This window comes from Apium graveolens, chromosome 9 (assembly GCF_009905375.1).
Source record: "Apium graveolens cultivar Ventura chromosome 9, ASM990537v1, whole genome shotgun sequence".
NCBI lineage: Eukaryota > Viridiplantae > Streptophyta > Magnoliopsida > Apiales > Apiaceae > Apium > Apium graveolens.
In genome coordinates, this window is record NC_133655.1 from 115,439,560 (window position 1) to 115,451,132 (window position 11,573).

Genomic DNA, 11,573 nt, shown 5'->3' on the forward strand with positions numbered 1-11,573 from the left:
TGCCTGATCTACCAATAGATCTACCTCTGCAGCTATAGCAGCTAAAACATCAACGGGAAGACGCGGGATTCTTCCCACGCGCTTGCGCTGGGTCTGCTTGAGTCTGGCCATCTTTCCTAACTGTTGTTGTGTGATGAAGAAATGAAGCAAGAGTGAGCATTACAGCTCGCAAGATAATATATAGTGTAGACAATAATGCAAGTATCTAAATGGATAACTTACTAAAATCCTTTATCAAGTGTAAGGTAATTACTTACTGGATATAAGCTTAAAGGAAGATGAATTTACCAATTACTTCACTATACTTATACCATTTTTAGAAATCTACTTGAACTACTACTGTTCAAAGTATAATGAGTTTCAAAAGGTCATCCCATAGATGAGACCACAAGTTAAAACTTGAATAGATTCAATCTTTGAAATATTTTTAAAGGAAATGAAGTTACGAGATACTTCATTCAATGGGAACACCATTAAAACTATTTGACCCTGTCAATGCTTCGGCAACCACCCATTCGTAGCCTTTCGATCGAAATGCTACGGGTAGTGTTGCAGAATTATCCAACTGGATGATGAACTCATTACGGGATTTTGTCGCGCCAGGAAGACCACTTACGATGATCAGTCGCAGTAGTACAACCCCACCATTTTCTACATGTAGAAGAGAACCTGTCGGATTTACTTGTCAACCGAACACTGGACTCCTAAGGAATGTACCGTCTTGCGGAACTTCCAGGCCATTTGGGCCAATATAATAAGGCTGGGCCGGCGCCACTCGACCACTTACTCCACTCCTAGTTCTCATGAAATCCATGACTCTGAAACGTAAAGCCCGTCCCCACTTTCCCCAAGTAGATACTTGTTGATACGGCTCCACCAAGAAGTCGTATCTAGTTGGAAAGGAAAACTCACCGATATTTCCCAGGCGATGCCTGTTAATGGATTAACTTGTTCCAAGAATTTTACTTCCCGAGTATTGGGTAAGTAATCAAAACTCTTTTATCAAAATAGCAACCTGGTTGCGAATATAAAACACACCACAGAGCCGGATCCCTCAGGTTTTGAGTGAATATTTAAATCCCCTTTGAAAGGAAGATATTAAATATATAAAAAAAATGAGTTTTGAGGTCCGCTCTAACTTTTAAAATCATTTTGAAGACTCACAATTATTTTTAAGAATGTTTGGAGTAATGCTGATTTAATGAAATAAATCAGTCCCAATTTATTAGAAAATATCCGAATTTTATTATTTAAATGATATTCTCATAAAGAATAATCTTTATAAAAATAATTGAAGTAGAATTTTTAAAACTTATACTTGCAATGTATATTAAATAACCAAAGATATACTTATACGAAAGTTTTATTTTTATTTGAATAATCAAAAGTGAGTTTGATTATCGACACATTATTCTTTAATAAAATTAAGAATAATAATTAGTAAATAATCGGAGTCATAAGTCCTCGAATGAATATTCAAATAATAATATTCATTAAATAAAATAAACGGAGTCATATGTCCTCGAATGAATATTCAAAATAATATTCATTAATAAAATAAACGGAGTCATATGTCCTCGAATGAATATTCAAAATAATATTCATTAATAAAATAAACGGAGTCATAAGCCCTCGAATGCATATTCAAAATAATATTCATTAATAAAAATAAAGTTATCGAATAAACCTTATTCGATTCATAGTTTTAAAAACTATTCATATATATATATAAATAAATATATATATATATATATTATACTCGGGAGCATCGACTCCCGGTTTTAGAAAAAATGTTCACCTTTGGATCCCCTATACTAAGGGTATACGCAAATTACCGCTTATCTCTAGCATAGGTATTATCAACTGAATCAGCAGATATATGTATCAAGAATACGAAACAGGCATGCATATATACCATATCACATGCTACAATATATCGCAAGAATTTGCTAAATAACCATTATGCATCTATCACAAGATAATGCATGTACAAATATATACATCACAACAACAGTATAACGGATAGAAAACTTGCCTGAGCGACTCGGGGTTACAAATGGCTTGGGACGAGTCTGGTAACCTATAAACAACATATACGTTGGAATTAAACCAAAGTCACTTATAAATCTATACTTTAACCAATTTAGACTCTAACGCTCGCTTTGCGCTTACTAATTCTCTTAAGTCGCTCGAGTACCCTCGGCTCCACCATTTTTAATAAATTAACCATTACGAGTTTTAAGGCGATTCTTTCGCGAGTGTCTTACCAACTGCTTAATACACTTTACATAATTGTTTCATACTCCAATTAGTCCTTTTAGGTCTTTGACCTATGTTTCAAAGTAAGGCGAGGGGTAATGATTCGTTCGCGAAACGTCGTTACTTAAAACGGTCGTTTCTCCTAAACCGTACATCGGAATCAAACGAACTACATATCAAAACGAAGCTCGTAAGATGAAATATCTAATCATGGCAATGGTCAAAACCTAGCAGTGAGTTCAAGGGTTCTAATGTTAAGAACAAAAACAGCCTAAAGTAAATCGGACATTACGACGGCTATGTTTACGCGATTACCCAAATTCAAACCACTCCAAATCATCTCACAATCAACTCACAATCAACATCCCAACCAAAATCCATCCATACTTCATCATAACAGCCCCAACAACTCCACATTATCAATTTATACTATTCTTAAACATGAATTTAAACTACACTTAAGTTCATTAATCAACAATCCAAGAATTACCACTCCAAAAACTTCACAAAACCAGCTAATCTCTACATTCACAACAAACAAGCCTCTCATGAATTATAACAACAAAACTAAACCTAATTACTCAAATAAAGTTAGGGTTTGGAGGGGTTATACCTTCCTTGGAGTCTTGGATAATTACCTTGCTAATTAACAAAGCTTGGAACTAGGATTTTGATTTTTCTTTCTTTGGAAAAGAAGAGAAGCCGAGAGCTTTGATGAAGAAGATGAAATAATTTTGTGTTTTTGGTGAAAATGAAATGTTTTGGCTTGGTTGGTTGACATTTTGATTTGTTTTGTTTTGTTTTATTACCTTTTACCATGGTAACTTTTGTGTGGTTCTAATTCAACCAACAACACACTTTGCTTGGTCATGCTTATGTCACCATGTGATGTCACCCTCCCACCTTTGTCCTCTTCTTATTGGTTTGATGACATCATCCCCACTAACCTCTTTGATTAGCTTTTAATTATTTGGCTAATGACCGCTGATCTGTTATACGGTTCGCTTAACTTTCATTTTCGTTTATCGTTTGAGGGATCATACCCGGGATCTTATTACTTAGGTTCCCTTAACCTTTCTCAATTAATTATATTCCTTTTATGATCCTCTCTTAAAATCCTTGAATTTAAATCCTTTTTATCCTGTTACCTTATACTCAATTCTTTCGATATCTGGTGGATTTTCGGGAAAAATTAAAAGGTTCAAATTTGGATTCTAACAATCTTTACATACACTTATATATCATATAGAGTACCAATAAAATCTCAGAATATCCATAAAAGAACCCCTACATAGTGTGGCATGAAAAATTTTCTTATTCAGCAATATCAGCAAAAACACTATTCATAAGGGTTACAAAAAGTTCAAAATTTTGGGGTTATTACAATCTCCCCTCCTTAAATGTAATAACCCCAATTTTTGGAAATTTTTGAAACCCTTATGAATAGTGTTTTTTCTGAATGAGAAAACTTTTCATGCCACACTATGTAGGGGTTCTGTTATGGATATTCTGAGATTTTATTAGTACTCTATATGGTATATAAGTGTATGTAAAGATCGTCAGAATCCAATTCCGAACACTTTGATTTTTCCCAAAAATCCACTAGATACGGAAAGAATTGAGTATAAGGTAACATGATTAAAAGGATTTAAATTCAAGGATTATAAGAGAGGATCATAAAAGGAATATAATGTATTGAGAAAGGTTAAGGGAACCCAAGTAATAAGATCCCGGGTATGATCCCTCAAACGATAAACGAGAACGAAAGTTAAGTGAACCGTATAACAGATCAGCGGTCATTAGCCAAGTAATTAAGAGCTAATCAAAGAGGTTAGTGATGATGATGTCACCACACCAACAAGAAGATGACAAGTGTGGGAAGATGACATAGGAGGATGACATAAGCATGACCAAAGGGAAGGTATTGTTGGTTGATTTCAAGCCACACAAATTTTACCATGGTTAAAAGGTAATTAACAAAACAAAAGGATATCAACCAAGCTTTTTATGCACAAAGATCAAGAAAACAAAGCAAGCTTCTCTCTCCCCCTTTTCATCTTCTTCATTTCGAATTTTTCACCAAAATGGTGAATTAGAAATTCAAAACACAAGCTATACTCCATGGAAAATTATAAGGTTTGTTTCTTTGGATCCTATATTTCATAACTAAGAAGAGAAAGTAGTTTGAGTGCTTGAATCAAAGGTTTTCTATCTCAAACAAATCATTTTAGTTTAGGGTGAATAGTAACTTTCAAGAACAAATTTGTGATTCTTGATTTTATTTGCAAGGTCAAGGTAGCTTAAGCATATATTAAGGCTTCCATGGACATTCCAAGGATCTTTCATGGATTAAAAGCTTCAAGGAAGGTATAATCTCTTAACCAAGATTTGTTATTGAATGTTAAGAGCATAATATGAGTAATATAGTTCATGAGAGGCTTGATGGTTGTGTATGTAGAGATTAGTTGGTTTTGGGTTGTTTTTGGAGTTGTAAATCTTGGTTGTTGATTAATGAACTTAAGTGTAGTTTAAATTCATGATAAAGAATAGTATAAATTGTTAATGTTGAGTTGTTGGGGCTGTTATGATAAAGTATGGATGGAGTTTTGATTGGGTTGTGAATTGGGATTGATTGGTGGTTGAATTGGTTGGTAAAATTTTGGGAAATCGCGTAAACATAGCCGTCGTAATGTCCGATTTTCTTTGGACTGTTTTTGTGCATAACATTAGGACCCGAGAACCCCCTGCTAGATTATGACCACTGCCATGTTTAGATAGCTCATGTTACGAGCTTCGTTTTGATATGTAGTTCGTTTGATTCCGATGTACGGTTTAGGAAAAACGACCGTTTTAAGTAACGGCGTTTCGCGAACGAAACATTTCCCCTCGCCTTACTTTGAAACCTTGGTTAAAGACCTTAAAGGACTAATTGGAGTATGAAACAATTATGTAAGGTGGATTAGGTAGTTGGTAAGGTACTCGCGAAAGAATCGCCATAAAACCCTTAATGGTTAATTTATTAAAAATGGTGGAGCCGAGAGTACTCGAGCGACTTAAGTAAACCGTTAAGCGCGAAAGCGAACATTAGGACTCTAAATGGTTAAAGTCTAGTTTCTTAAGCGACCGGGGTTTAATTCCGACTTATGTTGTTGTTCATAGGTTATCGGACCCACTCTAAGCGTAAGTCTATCCGGGAGCACTCAGGCAAGTATTCTATCCGTTATACTATTGTTGTGATGTATACACTTGTATATGCATTATCTTGCGATAGATGCATGTTGGTTATTTAGCAAATTCTTGCGATATATTGTAGCATGTGATATGGTATATATGCATGCCTGTTTCATATTCTTGAAATATATATCTGTTGGTTCAGTTGATAATACCTATGCTAGAGATAAGCGGTATTTGCGTATACCCTTAGTATAGGGACCCAAAGGTGAAAATATTTTCTAAAACCGGGAGTCGAGGATCCCGAGTAGATTTTGTATATATATGGATATGGATATATATATATATATATTTATTTATATATGGTTATAGTTTTCCAAACTATTAATCGAATAAGGTTTATTCGATAACTTTAAACTTTATTTATTATTGAATATTATTTCGAATATCATTCGAGGACTTATGACTCCTTTTATTTATTTATTGAATATTATTTGAATATTCATTTGAGGATGTATGACTCCTTTATTTTATTTAATGAATATTATTTATAATATTCATTCGAGGTATTATGACTCAGCGTATTTTATTTATTGAATATTATTTGAATATTCATTTGAGGATCTATGACTCCGATTATTTGCTGAGGTATATTCTTTATTTTATTAAAGAATAAGGTGTAAATAATCAAACTTATTTTCGATTATTCAAATAAAGATAATACTTTCATATAAGTATATCTTTGGTTATTTAATACTCGTTTCAAGTATAAATTTTAATACTTCTACTTCAATTATTTTTATAAAGACTATTCTTTATGGGAATATTATTTAATTAATAATATTCAGATATTTTCTAATATTCTGGGGACTGATTTACTTCATTAAATCAGCCTTACTCCAAACACTCTTTAAAGTGTTTTCGAGTCTTCAAAATGATTTTTAAAAGTCAGAGCAGATCCCAAAACTCATTTTTATATTTAAGATCTTCCTTTTTAAAGGGGATTTAAATACTCGCTCAAAACCTGGGGAATCCGGCTCTGTGGTGTATTTTATATTCGCAACGAGGTTGCAGATTTGGTAAATGAATTGATTACTTGCCCAACGTTCGGGAAGTAAGCCCATCTCATTGAGTCGGCATAAGCGACAGGCCGGGGTACGGTCTATTATTGTGTAAGTGGCTGGGTGGCAGTCCATCAACGCGTGAGGGGCCGGGGTACGGTCTAGCGCGAGGTCCTAATGCGGCCAGGGTGATGACCGGTGAGGAATTCATCCATCTACAGTAGAAAAGGTTACTTATTGGTATCTTTGCCTGATCAGCGAGATATCGGGTTTATGCCAAAATTCTTTTCCTTTCCAAAATACATTGGATGTTTCAAACTCTGTTCATACTTTACATAACAGAGGTTCCAGGAAATGTTTAAGAGATATATATATATGTGGATATATATATATCAGGACTAAATAAAGTATCTCGTAACTTTATTTCATTCAATAATATTTCAAAGATTGAATCTATTTATATCTTGTCTTGTAGTCTCATCTATGTGATGAACTTTTGAAACTGATTATAACTTGAACGGTGGTAGTTCAAGTAGTATTTGGAAAAGATATAAGTATATTGGAGTACCTTATAACTTCATCTTTTAAACTTATATCTAGTTAATAATTGTCTTATGAATGACAAAGATTTTTAGAAAAACGTTGAGACAAGGTTAGATATATGAGATCACCTTGCAACGATATTTTTTTATACAGTTATACACTGGAACTTTGTGTATATTATGCATGGAAGAGGACTTCCAATATTTTGAAAAGTATATATGTATATATACTGAATATTTTGCGACTTCATCGCATTAAGATATCAACTTGGTTCATTTCTTTTGACCAAGACTTTCATGAGTACTATGAGAAGGCTCATATATTGTAAATCATTATACATATTATTTTGGTGGGCTTGCTGCTCACCCTTGCTTTATTTCTTCATCACACAACAACAGTTAGGAAAGATGGCCAGACTCCAGCAGACCCAGCGCAAGCGCGTGGGAAGCGTCCCGCGTCTTCCCGATGATGTTGTAGCTGCTATAGCTGCAGAGGTAGATCCATGGTAGATCAGACCATCTACTTTTGAGAATCAAATTATGTATAATTATAACTTGTGGCAGATAATGGCAATTAACTGTAAATTTATCAAGTAATCATCTTGGGTTGTAATAACTGTTAAATGGTGGATTCAAAGACTTGTATTTATTTTAATTTCATCTCTGAGACTATAACGGGTTGTGGTGTGTGTTAGTATGGGGTCACAGCATGAGGTTATTTATTATTAATTAAGTGAAGTGATATTGTGGAAAGAAAGACCGTGACAACCCGGATCCCCGACCCCGGATCTGGGGGTGTTACAGAAATGGTATCAGAGCTAAGCGTTATAAACCTCAGAGATGATGTGACGTTAAGATAATAAGTTCACAAAGATAATAAGAACTCTTGCCAAGTTCATAGTCGGGCTACCTAAAGTAGTACTGACAGTTAAAACCCTTATGGGAACCCTTATAAATATCGTGATAGGAGCGTAGTTCTTTATCGTATATGGTAGCGGGACTCCGAACCCTGAGGTTGAGGAGCAACAGCGAGATGATGTTTTATTACTAATTGGAGATCGGATTGTGGATCCGATAGAGTGTCCTAATGCAGGACCGGATGATATTGATATTGAGGATGTAGCGGTTGAGGATGTTGTCCTAGAAGGGATAGTTGTTGAGGAGGATCCCATGGAGGATCCTGACAGGATTGGATAAAGGACCACTGATGAATTGATGACCATGGTTTGGTCGACTACCAGAGGAAGGATTGGCCGGTCACTACCGGAGGTTCGTTCAAGTTGTAAAGATAGTAGCCCCTTTAACGCGGCTTACTCGTAAGACTGAGAAGTTCGAATGGACAGAGAAATGCGAGAACAGCTTTCAAGAACTGAAGCAGAGGTTGGTGATGGCCCTTATGCTGGCATTGCCGGATGGAAAAGGAGATTTTGTGAAGTGTAGTGACGCTTCGTACAAGGGCTTAGGGTGCATGCTTATGCAGCACGGTAAGGTAATCGCGTACATGTCAAGACAATTAAGGTAATATGAAATTCGATATCCCCGCTCATGAGCTTAGGCTCATGGCAATAGTTTTACCCTAAAGATTGGAGGCACTACTTGTATGGAGAGAAGTGCGAGAATTACCTAAGCCATAAGTGCTCTAGTACATTTTCACGTAGAAAGAGCTCAACATATGCCAGAGGAGGCAGTTAGAGATAATCAAGAATAATGATTGGGAGATTCTTTATCATTAGAGGAAAGCCAATATGGTGGCTGATGCCCTTAGTAAAAAAAGGAGAGACTCAAGATGATAATGACTTTGGGAGGGTTGATAAGAGATTTTGAAAAAAAAAAATGGAAATAGATATGAAGGTAACCGGAGCCGGTACCGAAAAGTTGTTTGAGATTGCAATACAACCCGAATTATTGGAAAGGAACAGATTGTGCCAGAAAAAGTGATGAATGAAGGCAGAGAGCCAACAAATAGATATGAGATTAATACCGAGAGAGATGATAAGGGAATAATGAGGTATTCCTATAGAATTTGGGTTCCAAATGTTTAAGAGCTTAAAGATGAAATCTTAGATGAAAGCTAGTTTGAGGAATAAGAGTTAGAGCAAACCCTGAATGTGATAGTCAGGGAGGACGCCATCAAGATAGAAGGAACCCATAACATAATGAAGTGGAAAATGAGGATTTTAGCGTACAAGATAACCCCAAGTATGGGAGAAGGATGAAACATTCCATACTAAGGAAATGGAAAGTCGAGTAAGGAAAGGAGACCCGAGACGGTACTCCAATATGGCAATTCATGGACCTGTCTAAAGAGAACTTAGACTATTATCCCCAACCACCACCCTGAGGGGACAATGCGGCAGGAAATTCTTTCATGACCTTTAAAGCGTTAAGCTCTCAGAGTTCCAAGGAACAAGTTGACCTAGTCGAGGCAAGAGCCTGGCTAAAGGAAATATAGGAATCATTTGAGATTTTAAATGATTGACGAACCACAAAGGACTGTTTTTGTCACTTACCCTCCTAAGAGAGAGGCCACCCACTGGTGAAAGACCAAGAAAGGTACGGAGCCAGAGGTTATGATAAACTGATTAAAGTTCAGCCAATTGTTTTCGGGAAAGTAATTCCCAAGGTTATGGAGAGAGTGTAAAAGCTTTAGAGCCAGAACAAAGGCAGACGAGTATGATGAATTGTGAATTTAAGTTGTAAAAGTTGTCAAGATTTGTTCTAAGGACACGAATCCGGAATGACGGGATGTTTGAAATCAATGCTTATGTTGTGTTGGTTCATGAATTAATGATAAGAGAAAGGAAAATAAAAAGGAATTGAAGTGGAAAGGAATATAAAGGCATTAGAGTTTGAGGAATGATAAGGGAGTTGGGTATGAGGAAACCCTAAAGACTCGTAGCAATAGAAATAGAAAAGTATGCCTTCGTCAGGATGAGGGTGATTCACCATGAGTTAAATTGATGGTTGAAGGAATAAGAGATACATATATTTTATCCCCTGTAAGTTGGGAGGATTTGAGGAAAACTTGAGATAGTTCGAAGGTTAAATATGAGACGCGGATAGACTGAGGAGACAAGGAAGTAAGAAATTAGGAAAATTGGATGAAGGAAGTAACCTTCAAGAATGTGAAGTGTAAGATCGGTGGCTTGATACCCAGAAAGGGAGACGCCAGATATGAGAGATATCCCAACATTGAGGTGACTGTTGAGAAACAACAAAAGTAAATAAGGAATTATTAAGAAGAAGTTCACGTTGAACACGACCAATATCTTCCAGAACATCCTTGTTATCGTTACCAAATTAGGCAAGATAAGCGGATGACCATTGTTATCTTTTGGAGGCCATATGGATTGACCTCAATTTGAATAAGGATGCTATTGTGAAATCCGGTATAGACTATCGAGGTGGAAATGATTGAATAAGATACCCTTATCAGGGATATATGACTTTATTTATCCATGGAAGGATGCTTGTACCTTTTTAAAGGTGGAATTAAGGATAGAACATCGGTAACTTAATATGAATCCTAGGGGAATGCATAAAGGTTTGCATTTCACCCTTAATAGGGACGGTATGAGTTTTGACAGTATGATTTGGAAAGGGTTAAGGTAACAATAACCTTTAAGAATTAGTGGAGAAATTTTCAGAAGTATATAGACAATGGTTCTAGTAATAGTAAATGGTATTTTGATATGCCCTGTATTTAGGGAACACAGGAGGAACGATTGAAGGATAACCTTAGAGGTTTACAAGGAGAAAGGAAATATTCAAAATTCTCAAGAATAAAAATGTTGATAAAAGAAATATGACGTAATTATAATGATGCCAAGTGGGGCACGTGTTAAACCACGAGAAAGGATGGATCGAACCAGTAATGGTCGAAATTGTTCAGGGCAATTAGGACTTAAGATAAAAGATGTTCTAAGTATGATTGAGAGTCAGTCGTGACAGTGATTAACCTCTAAAGACTGAGGCAATAACTTATGGAAAAATGGTGATATTTTTTTTTACTCATCAGATTTTAAGGGAAACATCTTCACTCAAGCAGTGATCGGAAATAAGGTAGAAAATTTATTTGGAGGTGGTTAAAATGACATTGACTGTAAGGAAATTTTACTATCAGGAAAGGCCAAAGAGGTGGCCGACACTCTAAAGGTAAGTGGATAATTATAGGCGCGTGTGCCAAAAGAAAACAGTGATGATGGTTAAAAATGTGAAGGTTGAATTATGGTTTGGATGATTGACATTCCTTCTGATGACTGTGCAATACCCAACCGTAATAGTAGTTGGTAAAGGTATAATTCGTGTAATCGCCATGAACGGGCTATCTATCTTAGAAGATACTATCTTGAGAATAAGCCAGGACCATATTTCAAAAAGGACTAGACGAACCTTTGAGTAAGTCTTCTATTTAAGGCATATGATTTAGAATGGTATTAACCTGCTATCGTTGCTTTGAGCGAAACTCTTCTGCAATTTTATCTGCTTCATGTCATGTATGTATGTCAGAATTAGGAGTGTACTCCATGAATCAAGAATG